General features: G+C 52.1%; 1 long non-coding RNA gene across 1 annotated transcript; it reads left to right on the top strand.

The window, feature by feature from the left end:
- Positions 1–4440: 4440 nt before the first annotated feature.
- On the top strand, positions 4441–14550 carry LOC106900217. The gene is made up of 3 exons (XR_001414123.1): positions 4441–4526; positions 8392–8516; positions 14362–14550. It is a non-coding gene; the product is annotated as an uncharacterized LOC106900217 (long non-coding RNA).
- Positions 14551–20955: the final 6405 nt, after the last annotated feature.

Raw genomic sequence — 20955 nt, 5'->3', positions numbered from 1 at the left:
ACCCCAGGACAAATGCCTCTTCTCATTTCTACCTCCCTTTTCTGAGGGAGGATCCCCCTTTCCTCAAGGAAAAAAAAAAAAAAAAACCACCACCACCCGCCTGGGGAGGGAGAGGAAGGGGAGGATCCGATAAAACTCTCCGGGCCCCGCCACCAATGGCAGGGAGAGCCCGGCCCCGTTGCTTCTGCAAAGGAGGGGGGGTCCAGGGGGCTGGGAAGGGGTGGGATTCCTGGTCCTTCCTCGTCCCTCTCCTCCCAGCAGGACTATGGAAGGCTCTACCCAAGCCAAAACGTGGCTTTTGCAATTTTACGGGGCTCTGACCCATGTTATTCCACCCCCCCCCTTGGAATCTCTTGAGGCTGGATAAATGCCTCTTCTCATTTCTACCTCCCTTTTCTGAGGGAGGATCCCCCTTTCCTCAAGGAAAAAAAAAAAAAAAAACCACCACCACCCGCCTGGGGAGGGAGAGGAAGGGGAGGATCCGATAAAACTCTCCGGGCCCCGCCACCAATGGCAGGGAGAGCCCGGCCCCGTTGCTTCTGCAAAGGAGGGGGGGTCCAGGGGGCTGGGAAGGGGTGGGATTCCTGGTCCTTCCTCGTCCCTCTCCTCCCAGCAGGGCTATGGTGGAAGGCTCTACCCAAGCCAAAACGTGGCTTTTGCATTTTTACGGGGCTCTGACCCATGTTATTCCACCTCCCCCCTCTTGGAATCTCTTGAGGCTGGATGGTTGTTGCTGCCTCAAGGGGGTGATTTATTTATATTTATATATATATATATTTTTTTTTTTTTTTCCATCCTCCATGAAGTCAGGGCTCTTGAAAAGGGCTTCAGCCACGGCCGGAGCAGTCGCGGACAGTGAATGGTTGACATCTGCACCTGGTTCGAGCTGTGTCTTGCCATCTGAAACGTCCCCCCTGTTTGGTGGTACCCAAGAGGACCTGCATTCGCTTGATGGCCAAATTACAGGCAGGTGGAGAGGTTCCTCATATTGCTGTGTCATAGAATCAAGGTTGGAAGGGACCAGTTCCAACCCCCTGCCCTGGGCAGGGACACCTCCCAACAGACCAGGTTGCTCCAAGCCCCATCCAGCCTGGCCTTGAACCCCTCCAGGGATGGGGCAGCCACAGCTTCTCTGGGCAACTTGGGCCAGGCTCTCACCACCCTCATACTAAAGAATTTCTGCCTGAGATTTCATCTCAATCTCCCCTCATTCAGTTTAAAACCCTTCCCCCTCCTCCTATGGTTCCTCTCCCTCATCAAGAGTCCCTCCCAATCTCTCCTGGAGCCCCTTGAGGGACTGGAAGGGTCTCCCTGGACTCTTCTCTTCTCCAGGCTGAACTCCCCCAACTCTCTCAGCCTGTCCTCCCAGTAGAGGGGCTCCAGCCCTCCTACAATCTCTGTGGCCTTCTCCAACAGGTCCATGTCCTTCCTATGTTGGTGGCCCCAGAGCTGGAGGCAGCACTGGGTGGGGGGTGTCTCCCCAGAGCGGAGCAGAGGGGCAGAATCCCCCCCCATTTCCCTGCTGGCCACGCTGCTGGGGATGCAGCCCAGGATGGATGTGGGGGGGTTTCTGGGCTTCGAGCTCACGTTGCCAGCTCACGTTGAGCTTCTCACCCCACAGACACTGGTTTTCCATCTATCTCCCCACCTGCACTGACACTCACCTCTCCTTTTTCCCCAGCAGCTGGAGCTGATGGAGTGGTGAACCCCTCACCCCCGTCGCATCCAAATATCCCCCAGCAGGTTTCTTGGGGGCTGTTCTTCACTGTAGCATAACGCAGTGGCAAAAATCCTCACGCCTGGTAAATTTAGGTGGTTTAGAAAGGCCCCAAAGTACCGTTGAAGGAGTTAAATGCTCGTCCTGCCCGGTGCCAGACGGCCTGGCTGAGAGCCCTCGCAGCAAAATATGTGCCATGGAGAGGTTTCTGCGCTGAGTCACGCGTATCGAACGCCACTCGCTTTCCACCCCGTCACATTTTAAGAGGGCATGGGATATTTTTCAACGGCAATTACAATATAGTGATATTCCAGGTACCACCGAGGCTGGAGAGCTGCCGGGCAGAAAAGGACCTGGGGGTGTTGGTCGACTGTGGGCTGAACATGAGCCAGCAGTGTGCCCAGATGCCCAGTCTGGCCAAGAAGGCCAACAGCATCCTGGCCTGCATCAGGAACAGCGTGGGGAGTAGGGCCCGAGAGGTGATTGTCCCCCTGTACTTGGCACTGGTGAGGCCTCACCTTGAGTACTGTGTCCAGTCTTCGGCTCTCTACCATAAAAGAGACGTCGAGGGGCTGGAGCGGGTCCAGAGAAGGGCGACAAAGATGGTGAGGGGTCTGGAGCACAAGTCTTATGAGGAGAGGCTGAGGGAACTGGGGTTATTCAGCCTGGAGAAGAGGAGGCTGAGGGGAGACCTTATTGCTCTCTATAACTCCCTGAAAGGAGGGGGTAGAGAGATGGGGGTCGGTCTCTTCTCTCAAGTCACAGGCGACAGGACAAGAGGAAATGGCCTCAAGTTGTGCCAGGGGAGGTTCAGGCTGGATATTAGGAGAAATTTTTTCACTGAAAGGGTTCTCAGCCATTGGAATGGGCTGCCCAGGGAGGTGGTTGAGGCACCATCCCTGGAGGTGTTCAAAAGACGGGTTGATGTAGTGCTGGGAGGTCTGGTTTAGTGATGATGCTCCTTGTTTGTTGTGTGGGTGTCTATTTTTGTCAGTTAGGTTGACGGTTGGACAAGATGATCTTTAAGGTCCCTTCCAACCTAGAAGATTCTGTGATTCTGTGAATTCAGCGCCGTCCTCACTGACGGTTGAGCCCATGAGCAGAAGGATGCTGCATCGCTGTGTTCACTGATGTCTGCGTCTTCTCTTGTTTCTAATCACCATGTAATTTCGTTTTTACCCCCTTTTCTGATGCTGGTTTTGCCTCTGCAAGTTTCTCTGCTTCTTCTCAGAAGACAGGGGGCTTGGCAGCTTGCTACCTCTCATAACTCTGGTAGAAGACAGCATCTTGTTTAGTCTTCTGGCTTTGAATATTCTGACCTGGGTCAGCATCTGGCAAACGCCTTGCCCTGGGATCATCTCATCTTTCCACTGTCTGTGTCCCCCCACAGCATCAGTCTCCTAATTCTAGAAGATGGCATCAAAAAGTGATGTTTTTATTCAGGTGGTGCCATGCGAGTAGACACTCCACACCTGTGTTGGGCTCTTCTCCCAAGTAAGCAATAGGACAACGGCCTCGAGTTGCACCAGGGAAGGTTTAGGATGGATATTAGGAAAAAATTCTTCACTGAAAGAGTTGTCAAGCCTTGGAAGAGGCTGCTCAGGACAGTGGTGGAGTCACCATCCCTGGAGGGATTTAAAAGCCGGGCAGATGCGGTGCTGAGGGACATGGGTTAGTGGTGGGTTTGTCAGTGTTGGGTTTATGGTTGGACTCAATGATCTTAAGGGTCTCTTCCAGCCTAAATGATTCTCTGATCCCCTGATTCAAATGAGGAGAGGTCTTTCAACCCTCCCTGTACAAGCCTTCCACCAGCTGCAATAAACCAGCTCCCTAGAGCTCTAAGAGCAAAACAAAATACGTGTTTCTACCATGGTTCCTCTCGCAGCGTGGTTTATAGAACCACATTGTTTGCAGCAACACGACCTTGATAACCGCCGTGGCAGCTACCAGGAGGTTTGTTCTGGTCACTGGGTGTTTGCTTCTGGCTGGGCCAAAGATTGTCCCATTCATCCTTTCCCAATCACCTTTATTATTATCTGTTCCCAATCACCTTCCAGCACAAGAAAGGAATGGACGTGTTGGAGCGGGGCCAGAGGAGGCCACCATGGAGATGCTGGGAGGGCTGGAGCCCCTCTGCTGGGAGGACAGGCTGAGAGAGTTGGGGGGGTTCAGCCTGGAGAAGAAAAGGCTCCGGGGAGACCTTAGAGCAGCCTTCCAGTCCCTAAAGGGGCTCCAGGAAAGCTGGGGAGGGACTCTTGATGAGGGAGTAGAGCCATAGCACAAGGAGTAATGGTTTTAAACTGGAAGTGAGGAGATTTAGGTGGGAAATCAAGATGAAATTCTTTGGTGTGAGGGTGGTGAGAGCCTGGCCCAGGTTGCCCAGAGAAGCTGTGGCTGCCCCATCCCTGGAGGGGTTCAAGGCCAGGTTGGAGGGGGCTTGGAGCGACCTGGTCTGGTGGGAGGTGTCCCTGCCCATGGCAGGGGGTTGGAACTGGATGTTCTTTAATGTCTCTTCCAACCCAAACCATTCTTTGATTCTATGATTTATGATTATGGCTGAATTGATCCATGCGGTGTCATTTCACTAAAGCTGTTACAGGGAAAAAGCCCCAGGGGGTCTCACTCACTGGCTGAGCTTTTGGGTGCCAAGCACGAAGTCATTTCAGATGCCTGAAGGTGCATTTCTTTCTGTGATCTAATTCAATTTTATTTTATTTTTTATTTTTCAGTGGCGTGTGTGCAGAAGGAAATACCTGAACAAAACATGTTTCCAGCTGACGTCTTCCCTGGGTGTTTCACATTCCAACAGGTACCTTTTGCTGCAGGTTTTAATGATAACGTGCCTAAACAGTCCTGATGGCTTCACAGAGGTGACATTCAGAGATCAGCTTTCTTCTGGGAGGGAGTCAGTGGGAGAGAGAGAGGATTGAAGCACCTCGAGCCCCATACTTTTCTGTACTCCTAGTTGGAGGAATTTTCTTGGCTTTGCATCTGCATAAATGATCAGAATGTGGCCCCAGGGTTTCATAGCACAATCTTTGCTTTATTTCCACGTTGCCATAGCAAAAAAAAAAAATTGAATTTGCAGAGAGCAAACAATCAATACCCAGGTGAAACGTTCCTGGTCTCTACCAGCAGCATGAACCAGCTGAGAAATGAGAAAAGCTCCTTTAAACTTCCACTGTCAGCTGGTTTTCTCTGCCAAGCTCTGCATTGCTCCACCTTCAAACCCTTCTGTGTAATTACTTCCCATGTAAGATTTTTTTTTTCTTTTTTCTTCCTAGTCAAGTTTAAAATAAACTCTCAAACTTTTAATCTTGCTCTCTTGCGATGCATCCCGGCACTTAAACTCCTTTGACAAAGCTCAGGGCTCTGTGCTTCAGTCCTTTTAAAGAGCTTTGCCTCAATAACGGGAATTTGGAGTTAAATAAATAGTTCTTTGTGTTTGAGGACGGGCAGCCCAGCATATAGATATTTTAATTTTTGCCTGATTTTTTAAATGTTTATTCCCCCCTATCCCTGCTATCGCTGTCCCACACTGCTAATTCATCCCCCCCCCCCCAGACAATACAATCCTGAGTGTGTTACTCTATAAATCTGGACTTCTGGGTGTGAATGTGCAGAAAATGAGTTAAATTCTACTCATATGTCAGCGAACGGCTTCATCTTGACCGGGAACACGTTTTCTAGGCTGAAATCGCTAGGAATCAGGGCTGATCTGCGTTGGGGGGGGGGGGTAGATTTTTGTGGCCACCGAGTGATTTCTGAGCACGATGGGATTGGCTGGAGCTCCCAGCCCCCACAAGTGCCACGTCGTCGGAGATCCCACAGCAGTGGGATGGGGAAGAGGAGCGGGAAGGGGGAGCGATACTGGGAGTTGCCTTCTTCCGTCTCCTCCGCTGCTCCTTTAATGAGAGGGCCCAGCTGCCAAAAGACACATCCACTTCTCCAGCTCAACTCCTCCCCTCCGGCTAGCCCAGGACAAAACTCCACATTTCTTTTGTGGCCAGTTATTTCCAAGTGCGGGTTACGCTCCCCCCCGGTGAACCTTCAAATTTTAGGGGGCTGCAGATCTTCGCGAGCTGTAACACGCTTTAATTTTAAAAACCCCACCAAACCCTCTGTGATATGGGTCTGATCCTACACACCCTGACAGAAGAACCTGAGATTTACAGCCTGGCCTTGGTGTGGGGGAGCTGCTGGGGTGGAGGACAATGAAATCCTGCTGGTACTGGGAACCCTACACCCAGCCCTGCGGTAAACAGCCCGTGCCCCAGCTGTAAAACATCTGGACTGATGCTTTCCTGGTCGTTTGGCTTGTCTTATTTAAAGCAGTGGTACTAATTCACTTGATTATATATTAAAGGAGCCCTTTATTTCTCCAAAAGCAAACGAAAGCAAAAATTGAAGTCTAACAGGCTCTTTGGACAGAATTTTTTAAATATAAACTCCCTCAGCTTTGCACGTTTACCCTTTCCTGGAGTCCACGGTGACCCAGGAGACTGACCCTTGTTTTTCCTGTATTTCCTGGTGGAATCTGGCATCTTCTAAGCTGCCATGAAGCAGTGCTGGTGCAGGATTTCTGCTTTCCAGGATCAAGCATGGTCTGTAGCAAGGCTGCCCATGAAGGCAGTTTGTTTTAGTCTCTTCTTGCAGCTCTCAGGGGCTTAAAGCTGTTCAGCAGATCCCACGGTGAAGAGCACAAAGCTGGGTAGGAGCAACCAGGAGATCATTTAAAAGCAGACCCCAGGCAGTCCTTTTCACTGAATTTCACTGAATTTCAGTGAATTTTTTAGAGTTGGAAGGGACCATAGAGATCATCTAGTCCAACTCCCCTGCTGAAGCAGGAACTCCCCTTCTCGTCTAGAAAGATTAGACAAATTAGACTAATTCTTTCCAGAAGTAGATGCTCACGGGGATGTAAGTTGAACATCCCTAATCCAGCAGGTCTGGGTGCTGGGCTGGCACAAGGGCAATGGACCACAGGCAAACTGGAACCAGTTGCTTGCCCGTGGTTGCTGGTGGAGCAGAGCTAGATGGACCACCCTGGCCTAGTAGGACATTTTGTATGTCTTTATGAGCCTCACCTCCCTCTGCGGGTAAACTCCTTTACCTCTAGGGTTTCCTCTGGGCTGCAGATGAGGAAGGCAGGGATGCTCAGAACCAGCTGAAGAGCAGCTGAGAAGCCACCCTGGTGCTGAGCATCTCTTGGAGGGAGCACAGCACATGGCAGGATTCGGAATTGGAGGACTAAAATCCATGGGTAAACTCCTTTACCTCTAGGGTTTCCTCTGGGCTGCAGATGAGGAAGGCAGGGATGCTTAGAGCCAGCATGGGTCTGGCAGCAAAGAGCAGCTGAGAAGCCACCCTGGTGCTGAGTATTTCTTGGGGGGAGCACAGCACATGGTAGGATTCAGTCTTGGAGGACTAAAACCCAAGGCACCTGCAAAGATCATGGTGGGGGCAGCAGAGGTGATACTGATCCTCTTTGCAGCCTCCCACCTTGAGTGCATCAAGTCTTCCTGCGCAGGATGCAACAAGCCTGGGAGACTCCTTGATACAGTCAAATTCCCAAATTTGCACATCCCCTTTGTGTCCCATCTCCTGGTGACAGCCTTATCTCATAGAATCATCATAGAATTGCCCAGGCCGGAAGGGACCTCCAAGGGTCATCTAGTCCCACCTCCCCGCAGTCAGCAGGGACACCCCCAACTAGACCAGGTTGCCCAGGGCCTCGTCGAGCCTCACCTTGAGTATCTCCAGGGATGGGGCCTCAACCACCTCCCTGGGCAACCTGTTCCAGTGCTCCACCACCCTCACAGGCCTGCAAGGGTGAGATGAAGGCAGCACTGGTGTGAATGCTCTCCTGCCTCTGCAGCGCTTCCCCCTTCTCCTGCCCGCATCTGCTGGGCATCATTTTCTCACCTAATGAGTGGGAATGGACAGAGAAGGTGAATCAGCCTTAAAGAGACCCTCCCTAGGGCAGCTCAGACCTTCTCAAACCAGTCCACCAGCACCCCCAAGTCCCTTTCCTCAGGGCTGCTTTCTAATCCCTCACCCCCCAGTCTGTCCTGATGGTGAGGATTGTTCCGGCCCAGGTGCAGAACCTTGCATTTGCTCTTGTTGAACCTCATGAGGTTCCCCTGGGCCCACCTCTCCAGCCTGTCCAGGTCCTTTTGGATGACATCCCATCCCTCTGGTGTATCGACAACACCACACAGCTTGGTGTCGTTTGCAGACTTGCTGATTGTGCCTTTAATCCCTCTGTCTATATAATTGATAAAAATGTTAAACAGTATCTGTCCCAGCACGGACCCTTGAGGGACACCACTTGTCACTGCTCTCTATCTGGACTTCAAGCCATTGCTCTCCTGCAAGGGTGAGATGAAGGCAGCACTGGTGTGAACACTCTCCTGCCTCTGCAGCGCTTCCCCCTTCTCCTGCCCGCATCTGCTGGGCATCATTTTCTCACCTAATGAGTGGGAATGGACAGAGAAGGTGAATCAGCCTTAAAGAGACCCTCCCTAGGGCAGCTCAGACTTTCTCAAACCGGTTCAACCCTCCCCAAACCATTTCTCAGTCCCAAGAGCAGTGTTATCACTGATTTGTCTGGGATTGCAGAGGAACTTGTGTGCGTGTCTCGGTTTCATCAGTCAAATCTCTCCCCAAACCAGAGCAAATGGGGCTGGATGGAGCCTGGAAGCAGCCGTGGCTGATGGAGGGATCCAGCCTGAGGTTCATCTCCCAGAGCCATGTAAGGAGCCGGGGACGGTGGCAACCAGTATGACTCCAGTCTCAGGTGAGTTCCCAGTAGCACTCAAACACCATCGCCTCACCTCTAGGCAAATCAAGGATGTGTTGGGTGAGGGGTTCCCCATCCAGAGCTGGTCAGAGCACCCCTGCTTTTCTGGGTACCCCCATGCAAAGGCTTTTGGGGGGTGATTCTGCTTCTCTGCTCAGGTCAAGGGCGAGTTCAGGATCGGTGCTTTAATTTCCCCCTTGGAACATCCTTCTTTTCTGCTCTGAGCTCATTCATGCAGCTCAAGGCGTCACCGAGTTTTGGTTTTTCAGGCAGAATCCAGGGTCCCGGTTTGGCTGGAGCTGGAAGGGACCAGCTTAGTCTGAACAGACACTGCACAAAGGATGGCAGTGAAGCTGAAAGGCTGAGCGTCCCGTGGATCTGTGCCCTGGCCTGTCTGGTCTGCAGTGGGGACGAGCCAAACTCATCTCTGCTGGCCTGCTGTGCCCAGAGCTGGGGATGCTGGCCCCTGGCTTTCTGGAAGGTCACAGGGTGGGTGTATAGAATCACAGAATGGTTTGGGGTGAAAAGGACCTTAAAGACCATCTTAGAATCATAGAATCATAGAATGGTTTGGGTTGGAAGGGACCTCAAAGATCATCGAGTTCCAACCCCCCTGCCATGGGCAGGGACACCTCCCACTAGAGCAGGTTGCTCAAGGCCCCATCCAGCCTGGCCTTGAACACTTCCAGGGATGGGGCATCCACAACTTCCCTGGGCAACCTGTTCCAGTGTCTCACCACCATCTAGTTCCAACCACCCTGCCCTGGGCAGGGACACCTCCCACCAGAGCAGGTTGCTCCAAGCCCCCTCCAACCTGGCCTTGAACCCCTCCAGGGATGGGGCAACCACAGCTTCTCAGGGCAACCTGGGCCAGGCTCTCACCACCCTCACACCAAAGAAGTTCTGCCTGAGATCTCATCTCAGTTTCCCCTCATCTTATGGCTTCCCTCCCTCATCAAGGGTCCCTCCCCATCTTTCCTGGAGCCCCTTGATGGACTGGAAGGGGCTCTAAGGTCTCCCTGGAGCCTCCTTTTCTCCAGGCTGAACTCCCCCAACTCTCTCAACCTGTTCTCTCACCCCTAAGAGCATCCCCTTTATATGCCCCAAAGGTGCAAATTCAGCCCATGGATGCACCCATCCTCTGCAAGGCACTGCTCAGCTTTTGCTCCCTCAGCAGATGTGATGGAGGAGAACTAGGAAGAGGAAAATAAAATCCCGATTGCACTGGAAAGGAGGGAATTCTCCATCCCTGGTGTCACACAAGTCTGCTGTGATGCACAGACAAAGAACGACAGGTTCACGAGGCCCCAGCTGCAGCTTTCCCACAGGGCACGCAGGAGCGAGACTCCCTTGATCCCGGTTTGTAATCCCTGTTTAATACTCCCAGAGGAAAGTTCAAAATCCACAGGCTTCTCCTTGCCAACATGTCCAGGCGGGGGGGAAATTCCTCCGGTGCTTTCGGGTGGAAAGAATGGCATCTGCGTGGCCTCGGCAGAGGTCCAGCGCGGGTGACGGCAGGTCAGATGGCAAACCCCTGCATCCCATATCTTCCTGGGAGCTACAGGGGGGAGGAGATGGGGTCCGTGTGGATTGAGGAGCTTGAGGGCAAGAGTTTGGCATCCCTGGGTGGCAAACTGGGAGGTCCCGTGTGGCCACCGGGTCCCACCATCTTTCCGTGCTCATAACTGAGGGGTCTGGAGAATAAGTCTCATGAGGAGAGGCTGAGGGAACTGGGGTTATTCAGCCTGGAGAAGAGGAGGCTGAGGGGAGACCTTCTTGCTCTCTACAACTCCCTGAAAGGAGGGTGGAGAGAGGTGGGGGTCGGTCCCTTCTCTCAAGCCACAGGTGACAGGACAAGAGGAAATGGCCTCAAGTTGTGCCAGGGGAGGTTCAGGCTGGATATTAGGAAAAATTTTTTCACGGAAAGGGTCATCAGCCATTGGAATGGGCTGCCCAGGGAGGCGGTTGAGGCCCCATCCCTGGAGGCGTTCAAAAGACGGGTTGATGTAGTGCTGGGAGGTCTGGTTTAGTGATGATGCTCCTTGTTTGTTGTGTGGGTGTCTATTTTTGTCAGTTAGGTTGATGGTTGGACTCGATGATCCCAAGGGTCTCTTCCAACCTGACCGATTCATAAAGGAGCTCTGGTTGGAGGTCATGGCAACCCAACAGGACTCAGGACTCCGGGATTCCCTTTCCAAGCTGGTCGGACTGGTGATACGTACTTCTCCCCCCTTCCCTTTTGCCTCCCAGTGAACTTGGGATGGTCTGGATCCACCCAAAATTTAACCGAAAAAAGAAAAAAAGAAAGTTTTTCAGCCACGTCAGCCCCAGGAAGGGCCCAGGGCCATCCCAAGGGCAGGCTGCCAAAAGCAGGGTGAGAGCAGTGATTTGGGGCGCCGTAGCCTCAGTTTCCCCACTGAGAGGAGCCCGGGGCAGGCAGTGAGGAACGTGCCATTTCCAGCTTTTGACCCTTTATTATAAAATATGAGCAGAAAAGCCCCAGGGACGGGGAGGTCGGGCTGCTCGGAGCAGGGGCTGCTCGGAGGAATCTCTGATGTCTCGTTAAAAGCTGAGTTCCCATCCGCTGTGACATTAAAGCTCCTCCTGGCTGCCTGTTTTCAAGAGGCATATAGGAACTTAAAAAAAAAAAGGGTTTGAGCTCTCTGCCTCTCCTTTAAGTTTGGTTGAAGCTGTCAGAAAGCTGAGAGGAGGCACAGACCCACATCCAGCCTGCCCCCCTCCTTCCCCCAGCGCAGCAAGGTTTCAGGCCTCTTCTAAGGAAATGGGATGTAAAAGGAAACCATTTATTCTGGAGCCAGCTGAGGGAGGAGAAACGCCCCCAAAATCGACCCTTGCTTGGAGAGAGAGAGATCCTCCGCCAGCCAATCTTCAGCTTCCAGCACAGAGCTGCGCTGGGGCGGGCAGCGGGGCGGGTTCAGCCTCTCCATGCGTGTCCACGCGTGTCCATGCGTGTCCATGCCCACGTGTGTGTGGACACACCACCACCCATCTTAACCAGTGTCCCTCAAAGTGGGTTTGGATGTTGGAAATGGGGTCCCCAACAAGCCCAGCTGCAAAACTCCTCTACTTCTGTGGAGGAGGCACAGACCCACATCCAGCCTGCCCCCCTCCTTCCCCCAGCGCAGCAAGGTTTCAGGCCTCTTCTAAGGAAATGGGATGTAAAAGGAAACCATTTATTCTGGAGCCAGCTGAGGGAGGAGAAACGCCCCCAAAATCGACCCTTGCTTGGAGAGAGAGAGATCCTCCGCCAGCCAATCTTCAGCTTCCAGCACAGAGCTGCGCTGGGGCGGGCAGCGGGGCGGGTTCAGCCTCTCCATGCGTGTCCACGCGTGTCCATGCGTGTCCATGCCCACGTGTGTGTGGACACACCACCACCCATCTTAACCAGTGTCCCTCAAAGTGGGTTTGGATGTTGGAAATGGGGTCCCCAACAAGCCCAGCTGCAAAACTCCTCTACTTCTGTGATGCTGATGGGATTGGGGCGGGTGGGGGGAAGCTGAAAGCAGGACAGGGCTGGGGCTGGTGGGTTTGGTGCCTTGTGGACTTCTTGGGGGACTTGGTGTGGCAGTTTTAAGGTAGGAAAGGAGGAGGGGAAAGATGAATCTGAGGAAAGAACGTGCTGGGCTCGGCATCTATCCCCCCCCTGCACCGGGCAGCGGTCCAGCCAGAGCAAACAGCATGTTCATTTCTCATCGCCCACGTACCGTGGATGTGTAAGCAAAATGATGCTTAGTAGGGGCTTGGAAGCCTCTTCTTCTTTTCACAGAATCACAGAATCTTCTAGGTTGGAAGGGACCTTAAAGATCATCTTGTCCAACCATCAACCTAACTGACAAAAATAGACACCCACACAACAAACAAGGAGCATCATCACTAAACCAGACCTCCCAGCACTTCATCAACCCGTCTTTTGAACACCTCCAGGGATGGTGCCTCAACCACCTCCCTGGGCAGCCCATTCCAATGGCTGAGAACCCTTTCAGTGAAAAAATTTTTCCCAATATCCAGCCTGAACCTCCCCTGGCGCAACTTGAGGCCATTTCCTCTTGTCCTGTCGCCTGTGACTTGAGAAAAGAGACCGACCCCCACCTCTCTACACCCTCCTTTCAGGGAGTTGTAGAGAGCAAGAAGGTCTCCCCTCAGCCTCCTCTTCTCCAGGCTGAATAACCCCAGCTCCCTCAGCCTCTCCTCATCATTCCAGTCTTACACAGATAACAGAAAAGCTGCCCAGAGAGATATAACGGGATAAGGGGCTTCATCCTTCTCAAGGTCCAGGGACCACGAGCTCTTGATTGCCCCAACCCTGGTGACCTTCTTGTGCTGATCTGGTGGGACCAAACCAGTTTGTCTAGATCTGAGTTGCTGCTTTTTTGCTTGGGGTGCCACAAAACCCCCAGATGGGAGGCGAATGGCACATGGATCAGGTCCTTTCACATAGGTATGATGTTGGTCGGGGAGTTTAACCCTTGTGGCAGTTTAGGATGGATCTGCAAAAGTCAAAGAGCAGTCTCCAAGGCAATGGGACCGGCTGGTGGAGGATCAAGGAAGCGCCGATGGGAACAGAGAAATAACATTTGAGGGTTTCTTTTGCTCTCTGTGTTGTAAAAGTGGTTGACCACACCTTGGGTGCTATGTCCAGTTTTGAGCCCCTCATAACAGGAGGGACCTTGAGGGGCTGGAGTGTGTCTAGAGAAGGGCAATGGAGCTGGTGAGGGGTCTGGAGCACAAGGAGAAGGGTCTGGAGAACTTCTGAGGGAGCTGGGGGTGTTGAGCCTGGAGAAAAGGAGGCTGAGGGGAGACCTTCTGGCTCTCTCCAACTCCCTGAAAGGAGGGTGTAGCCAGGGGGGGTCGGTCTCTTCTCCCAAGTCACAGGCGATGGGACAAGAGGAAACAGCCTCAAGTTGCCCCAGGGGAGGTTTAGGATGGATATTAGAAAAAATTTCTCCATGGAAAGGGCCATCAACCCTTGGCAGAGGCTGCCCAGGGCAGTGGTGGAGTCACCATCTCTGGAGGTATTTAAAAGATGGGTAGATGTGGTGCTGAGGGACATGGGTCAGTGGTGGATTTGTCAGTGTTGGGTTGATGGTTGGACTTGATGATCTGAAAGGTCCCTTCCAACCTCGATCATCCAATGATTCTATGAAAGTTACCCAGTTGAACTTAATTTGGCCTTTCCAAGCTTTTTACTGCTTTTTGCAACTTTAATGCCATTTATGATGTCATTTTGCAGCGCGTGATAGATACGTAGCATCCCACAGAACGTTTAATACATTTAACCATGTATTTCTTTCCGGCTGAAGCTTCCTATATCCCAGCATCCCGGTTCTGTTTGCAGGATCCTTGGCAAAAAAGGGACATCTTTTCTATGTCCCCACACATCCAAAACCAGCCTAAATTTTGCCTGCCTGTTTCAAATATGCCAGCGGAGAATCGCAGCGCGTATTTCCGAGCTACTGTCTAGATTTTCAGTGAAAACTTGGCAGGCAAGAGGTGGCAGGCGGGATTTCTGGAAAATTCAAGGAACCCACATGATGCAACCCCGATACGTTCTTGCGGAGCGACGCCTGCTACTTTAATTTCTCTCCAGATCTCAACAGGCTGCATCCACAAATTAAAGGCTTTTCCAGGATCAGATCCCTGTCCTGCCAGAGCTCTGGGCTTTCTGCTGCTGGTGTTGCAGAGCCACATTCGTGCGTCGGGGGGAATTATGTTAATTTTAGAAGCAAAAGCCACCGTTAGATTTCCATTTTCCTTCTTTTATAACTCGCGGGGAGGGAAGTTGTCCGTCGTCCAATGAACTTTTCTCTATTTCCCGTTTCAGAGTTAACCACAACTGCTCCAGCCTTCACTGAAAGCACAAAAATATACATCCAGCCATGGAAAATGTTTCTTCTTTGCTTTGTCCTCGCAAATCTCCCTCTGGCTGTTGGACACAGCAAGTCTGGCAGGGACAGGGCTGTGCTGAGTCTTGTTACGCTCAGCTGGTGTCCTGGCCACCGAGAACCTGAAGGCTTTGACAGGTAACTGGGATGGGATGGAGGGAGTGGAAATGCCTCTTGGCTGTTCCTGTGCATCCCCAGCAGCGTGGCCAGCAGGGCGAGGGGGGGGATTCTGCCCCTCTGCTCCGCTCTGGGGAGACACCCCCCACCCAGTGCTGCCTCCAGCTCTGGGGCCACCAACATCATGGACCTGTTGGAGCAGGGCCAGAGGAGGCCACCATGGAGATGCTGGGAGGACTGGAGCTCCTCTGCTGGGAGGACAGGCTGAGAGAGTTGGGGGTGTTCAGCCTGGAGAAGAGAAGGCTCCAGGGGACCTTGGAGCCCCTTCCAGTCCCTCAAGGGGCTCCAGAAAAGCTGGGGAGGGACTCTTGATGAGGGAGGGGAGCCCTAGGAGGAGGGGGAAGGGTTTGACACTGAAAGAGGGGAGATTGAGATGAGATGTGGGGAAGAAATTCTTTCTTCTGAGGGTGGTGGGACCCTAGCCCAGGTTGCCCAGAGAAGCTGTGGCTTCTGCATCCCTGGAGGGGTTCAAGGCCAGGTTGGAGGGGGCTTGGAGCCACGTGGTCTGGTGGGAGGTGTCCATCCCCAGGGCAGGGGGTTGAAACTAGATCATCTTTAATGTCCCTTCCAACCCAAACCATTCTATGATTCCATGAAATCAGTGGGCCTACTGCAGGCATTGGCAGCAGTTTGGCCACTGCAGATAAATATGCCCTGACCTTTCTCTGTCTCTTACACCATCGCACAGACCAGGGCTTATATTTGTTCATAACACGCTGATGAAGATGTTGTGATGATCCCTGTATTCCTAACAGAAATGTTTAATCTAGTAAGGTCTTTTCCCTGATCTTCCCAAACGGGTCTAGAAACTCACAGAAGTATTTAGTTGTGGGAATTGTGAGGCACTCAAAAGATGTCTGTGGCTGTAGTAAGAATAGAAAATACAAATCTTGGAGCAGGAGAAGCCCGTAGCTGTTCCATGGGCTCAACATCTGCGAGCTGAGTCACACAAAGGAAGATCTGACTCATTACATATGAAGATCTGCATCTGCAGGTGTCCAAACATTGTCTGAAATTGGGCAAGGCTGATTGTCCTGGCTTAAGAGTTGGGGAAACTGAGGCACGGAGAGCAAGTCTGGGGCAGAACCAGACTCAGGGCATCCTGCCCCATGAGCCCTGTACCAGTTTTACTGGTTTTGGCTGGCATCCCTTCTCCAAAAGGATGCTGAATACTTTATAGGGAGTCACAGAAGCATCTTCTTGCTCCCTGGACAGATGATCTGCCTGGAGGGCTGGTTCCCCAGGACGTCAAGCTGCTCTTTGCCACCTCTACCTAAGCAAGGCTGAGCCCCTGTGATTACCCCAGCTCAAATCTCCTCCAAGAGAGATGGATCTCGTGGCCAGGCCAGCTACATGGTCCTCACAACCATAGAGCATACCTCTGTATCCTCATCTTCTCACCCACCTTCTGGTCAGTCTGGCGTAAAACCCAGGCAGGAACAGGCTCTGGCTTTGTGTTTTTGCAGTGTTTTTGCCGAGGGGCAGCACCTTTCATGCTCTTGGCCCAAACACACAGCAAATTAAACATTTCTTGCATAGCACCCGGGGTTTGACAGGCTGTTTCCAACACTGGAGGAGGCATTGGTGTCGATGAATTTGGTTTTTGCACACAAGGTCTCTTGTTCAGCGTCGGGCAGAGGTGGTTGGGCAAGCGTGGGAGAGGAGGGGTAGGAGAATTAGATGAATGAGGGCTGTTGTTTCACTCCTGATTACCTTCAGGGGGATGCTGGATGTTTACCAACCGTGCAAAAACAGCTTGGATTCAGTCTTTAAAACCATTTGCACTTCTGGACTCTGTGGGCTTTGAGGACAAGACCTGTATCTCCCTGTGATCACTCCTGGTTTTGGTACCTGGGGGGATGCTGTGGTTAGAAAAACACATGTGAATTGAATTGCAGCCACCCTCCTCCTCTCCTACACGGATCTGGCTCAGCCCCATCCAGCTGGGATTTATCTCGAGCTCATTTGCTGCCCGAACATAGAGAAGAAGCAGCAAAGAATGAAAGGCAGCTCCTGAGCTTTGAATAGTTCAGGACGTGTCACAAGGGCTGCAGTTTATTTAAAGGGACACACTCAAATCCTAAACTTCCAAGGCCACAGGTATCTGTTCATGGTAATCCCCCACTGTGGTTATTGTTGACTGCAGCTTCCAACGGCAAAGCTTTGTGCTGGGCATGAAAATCGCAGAGAAACTGTAATTTGTGTGTTGTAAAATTTGTGAACAAGCCAAATCTGCTTCCAGGTGGAGACAGCTGGAAGATCTCCAGATCCAGAATCCCAGTTCAAGCCCATATATGGGTCCTGCCCCAGCAGCCTCCTTTGGCACTGTGTCTGTGAGCTGTAACCCACCTAACAAGCGCTCCCTTCATGGTCCAGCTCTAGGAGAAATCCTTGTCACCTCTTCCGAGACACAACATCCCTGTGGGACACAGCAGAGGCATGGAAATCTGTTTTCCCACTTGTGTTGAGGGATTTGCAGAGTAAAACGCGGAACATTTGGTGTCTCCTGTTCACCTTGATTCATGAACACCCTCCGAAGCCCCAGTTCCACGTTTGATTTTTACAAGGGCATGTAGTGATAGGACAAAGGGTTGGTGGCTTCACACTGGAAGAAGGTCGATTCAGATCAGATATCAGGAAGAAATTTTTCTTGGTCTTGGTGCTGGGAAAGTCTCCTGTGTTTGATTCATTCGGTGGTCACCATAGGGAATTGAGGAGGCAAATGGGAGGCACCTTACAAAGAAGCAGGTTTGGATCTCACGTGGAGAGAAGGATAAAAGGGTGGGTGCAGCAGCGAGAAGAGGCTGAAAGAGCAGTGCCTGAGAGCTGCTGGTGGTTCATGTTTCCAGTCTACTCTTGCTACGTTGGTGGAAAGCTCTTAACCCAACCTCATTACCTCAAAAGAAAGGCAAACTGATGTGTGCAGCATCCATGCGTCTGGAAAAGTCATCGATGTGGTCACCAAGGTCATAAAATTGGGTCTGCTGGGTCAGCACCATCTCTGGGCATGCAGAGAGCTGAACCAATGTGGGGGCTACTGGGGGCTACTCACTGGTCTGGAGCAAGAGTCTGATGAGCGATGAGCAGCGGGAGGTAGGTGGGTATCAGATGTTGGGTATGGATGAAGACACCACAGTGCAGTAAATTTAAGTGTCTTCAGTGGTGGTGGAAGTATCTGTAGATCATCAGGATCTTACACAACTCATATGTCTTCCAAAATGAAACACCAGATGTTTTCTACATGCCCATGGTGGGAAGAATTGCCTGCTAGAAATGGGGCTCTGTTGACGGTGGAGAAGATGCACAAACCCTCTCCAACATTACAAGGACAAGGACAGCTTTGGGAGCTGTGGAGTTTTTGTCCCAGGGGTCACTCCAGGAGATCAAATTCATTGTTCGTTTGGGACAAATGAAGTGAGAAGGGGCAATTTTCTAGCCAAAAGAGAATTCCGCAGCACTTAATTTGAAGGAAACATTTTGTTTCTTGTTCTGTTTCACTATTCTTCTCAAGTGAAAAAAGAGCTTAATGTAGCCTCAAATACCTTTTTCAGACAAAGAAAATGAAACCAAATTAAAGACATTGGAACAAACTGCTTAGTTGGTTTCCCCCCATTTTTGTCCTCATTTTTCAAACACACCCCAAGTTCAGAAATCTCTTCAGTCAGCGCCTGTCTTGATGAATTAACTATTTAACAATGATTTTCTCCCTAATTTCGGCTAATAGAATAATTGGATCTGCTGGAGCCAAGTTCATAAAATGTGGGATGCGTGATGAATCTGCTGTGGGCTCTGCCACTGAGTCACCACGTACCTTTGAATCAAGTGGTTCTCCACTGCCTCAAGCTTTCCTGATGGCAGGAGGAGCCACGGTGTTTGTGGGAAGGTCTGTGGTCACTGCGTGGACGGGGCTTCACGGCGTGAAGTGGCTGGTGGGTCACCAGGCAGCAGGGTGGGGAGACACTCAGAAGTGTCTCCGGCAGTGTTCCTGCAACTTGGGCATCACAGGGCTGATGTAGAGTTGGTGCAAATAAATCCTCATGGACATGAGGTTTCAAAGAAGCAGTAAACGTTACAGCACCAGTTTTGGAGTCCTCAGCACAAGAAGGACATGGACCTGTAGGAGCGGGGCCAGAGGAGGCCACAGAGATGCTGGGAGGGCTGGAGCCCCTCTGCTGGGAGGACAGGCTGAGAGAGTTGGGGGGGTTCAGCCTGGAGAAGAGAAGGCTCCGGGGAGACCTTGGAGCCCCTTCCAGTCCCTCAAGGGGCTCCAGGAAAGCTGGGGAGGGAATCTTGATGAGGGAAAGGAGCCCTAGGAGGTGGAGGAGGAAGGGTTTGACACTGAAAGATCTTTAAGGTCCCTTCCAACCTAGAAGATTCTGTGATTCTGTGGTTCTGTGACACTGAAAGAGGGGAGATTGAGATTTGATATTAGGTAGAACTTGTTTGGTGTGAGGGTGGTGAGAGCCTGGCCCAGGTTGCCCCGAGAAGCTGTGGCTGCCCCATCCCTGGAGGGGTTCAAGGCCAGGTTGGAGGGGGCTTGGAGCAACCTGGTCTGGTGGGAGGTGTCCCTGCCCAGGGCAGGAGGTGTTGGAACTGGATGATCTTTAAGATCACTTCCAACCCAAACCATTCTATGGTTCTCCAGCAGATCCTGTAGGACCTCATCACCTGCATTTTCCCAGTAGCTGGAGAACCTCAGCTGTTGTGCTTTGGATAAACAGAATTGTGGGCCTCGATTTGACCTCTGCTTCCTTGGGCTGGCACGATCCCTGTCCTCCGGGGTGAGATCAAGGCGAAAGCCTCCCCCAGCCTTGACGACTTCCAGGGTTTCTCTTGCTTGTCCCAGCCCCAATCCCACGCCCTGAGTCCTGCACTGGGAATACACTTCATGCTGTGTCTGGCCGTGGCCGACAGATTCCCATACTTCAAAAAGTGCCATAAAACCACAAAAAACAGCACAATCCCTGTGCTGCTGCCCCGGAGCTCTCTATGATCCCTGGCTGAGCCGATGCCTACCCTTGGGAGAACAATTATATTTAGGAGGACTTTCCAGGCTGTAAGTGTCAGTGAAGCCTATGGAAAGGGCTGCACCAAAGCAAGGGAGACCAGCGGAAATAGATAGATTTAAAAATAGTAGAGACAGAGGAGATGGGGTGGATGAGATTCAGGAGCTGACAGAGAGATGGGAGCACAGAGATCAAATTAACTGCTCCAAGATTAATTTAGAACTCGTTTCCATCCCAGTGGCGAGACACAAGCCCTGGGCAGGGCTTTCCTCTGCAGAGACTCTCCCCATTCCTCTGTCCCAGGGGTTCCCCACTGAGCAGTGTCCAAACACTGCTCCCACCCGGCTCCACCATGTCCCCTTTCCATGGAGCACCTGGGCCCCACTAAACCCATCCAACGTCCCTCTCTGCAGAGCTCAGGGATGGCAGGGTCCTAAGTCTTGTCCCCCAGGGGAGGTCTCCCCTGGCTGCCAGGAGACTGGACACCTGCTGCTGCCCTAGACTGGGAGAAACCCACTCATCCCACTCCATGTAGAGGAGAAATTTAGATTAGGTATTAGGAAAAAAATCTTTGCTGGGAAGGTGGTGAGACACTAGCCCAGGTTGCCCCGAGAAGCTGTGGCTGCCCCATCCCTGGAGGGGTTCAAGGCCAGGTTGGAGGAGGCTTTGAGAAACCTGGTCTAGTTGGAGGTGTTCCACCCATGGCAGGGGGTTGGAACTGGATGACCTTTAAGGTCCCTTCCAACTCTAACCATTCTATGATTCTCTATCCCATGTTATGGTCTCGCTGCTCCCCCCACTGCCCAGCTCCTGCACCATCACTCTGGGTGCACGGTGCCGCTGTCTCCAGCCTTCCCCTTCCACAGCCCACACCTCTGGCAGGTTGGGACCTTGGAATCAAGGAGGACAAGTTGGGCAGTTGTTCTCCACCGCATAACCCTTGGATGCCCCACAGCTGGTGGTGGCACAGGGCTCCTATGGCTGTGTTGCCTGCAGACCACAACATGCCATAGCTCAGAAGTAAAGACCTCAGAGCCTCCGTTAGCAGGGAAGAGTTGTCTCTCCTTCCACTTGATGTGGGAATAATGCTCTTCCAGACCAGTCCTCCCCAGTGCAAGGAAGGGAAGTGCCAGCAGGTCCAGAGAAGTGATTCTTCCACTTTACTCGGCTCTGGTGAGACCTCACCTGGAGTATTGTGTGCAGGTCTGGAGCCCTCAATGTAAGAAGGACATGGACCTGATGGAGAGGGTCCAGAGGAGGGCCACAAGGATGATCAGGGGGTTGGAGCACCTCTGCTACGAGGACAGGCTGAGGGAGCTGGGGTTGTTCAGCCTGGAGAAGAGGAGGCTC

The sequence above is a fragment of the Calidris pugnax genome, unplaced genomic scaffold (assembly GCF_001431845.1).
Source record: "Calidris pugnax isolate Ruff unplaced genomic scaffold, ASM143184v1 scaffold724, whole genome shotgun sequence".
Classification (NCBI taxonomy): domain Eukaryota; kingdom Metazoa; phylum Chordata; class Aves; order Charadriiformes; family Scolopacidae; genus Calidris; species Calidris pugnax.
Note: the sequence above shows the minus strand (reverse complement) of the source record. Positions and strands in the feature narration are given on the sequence as shown.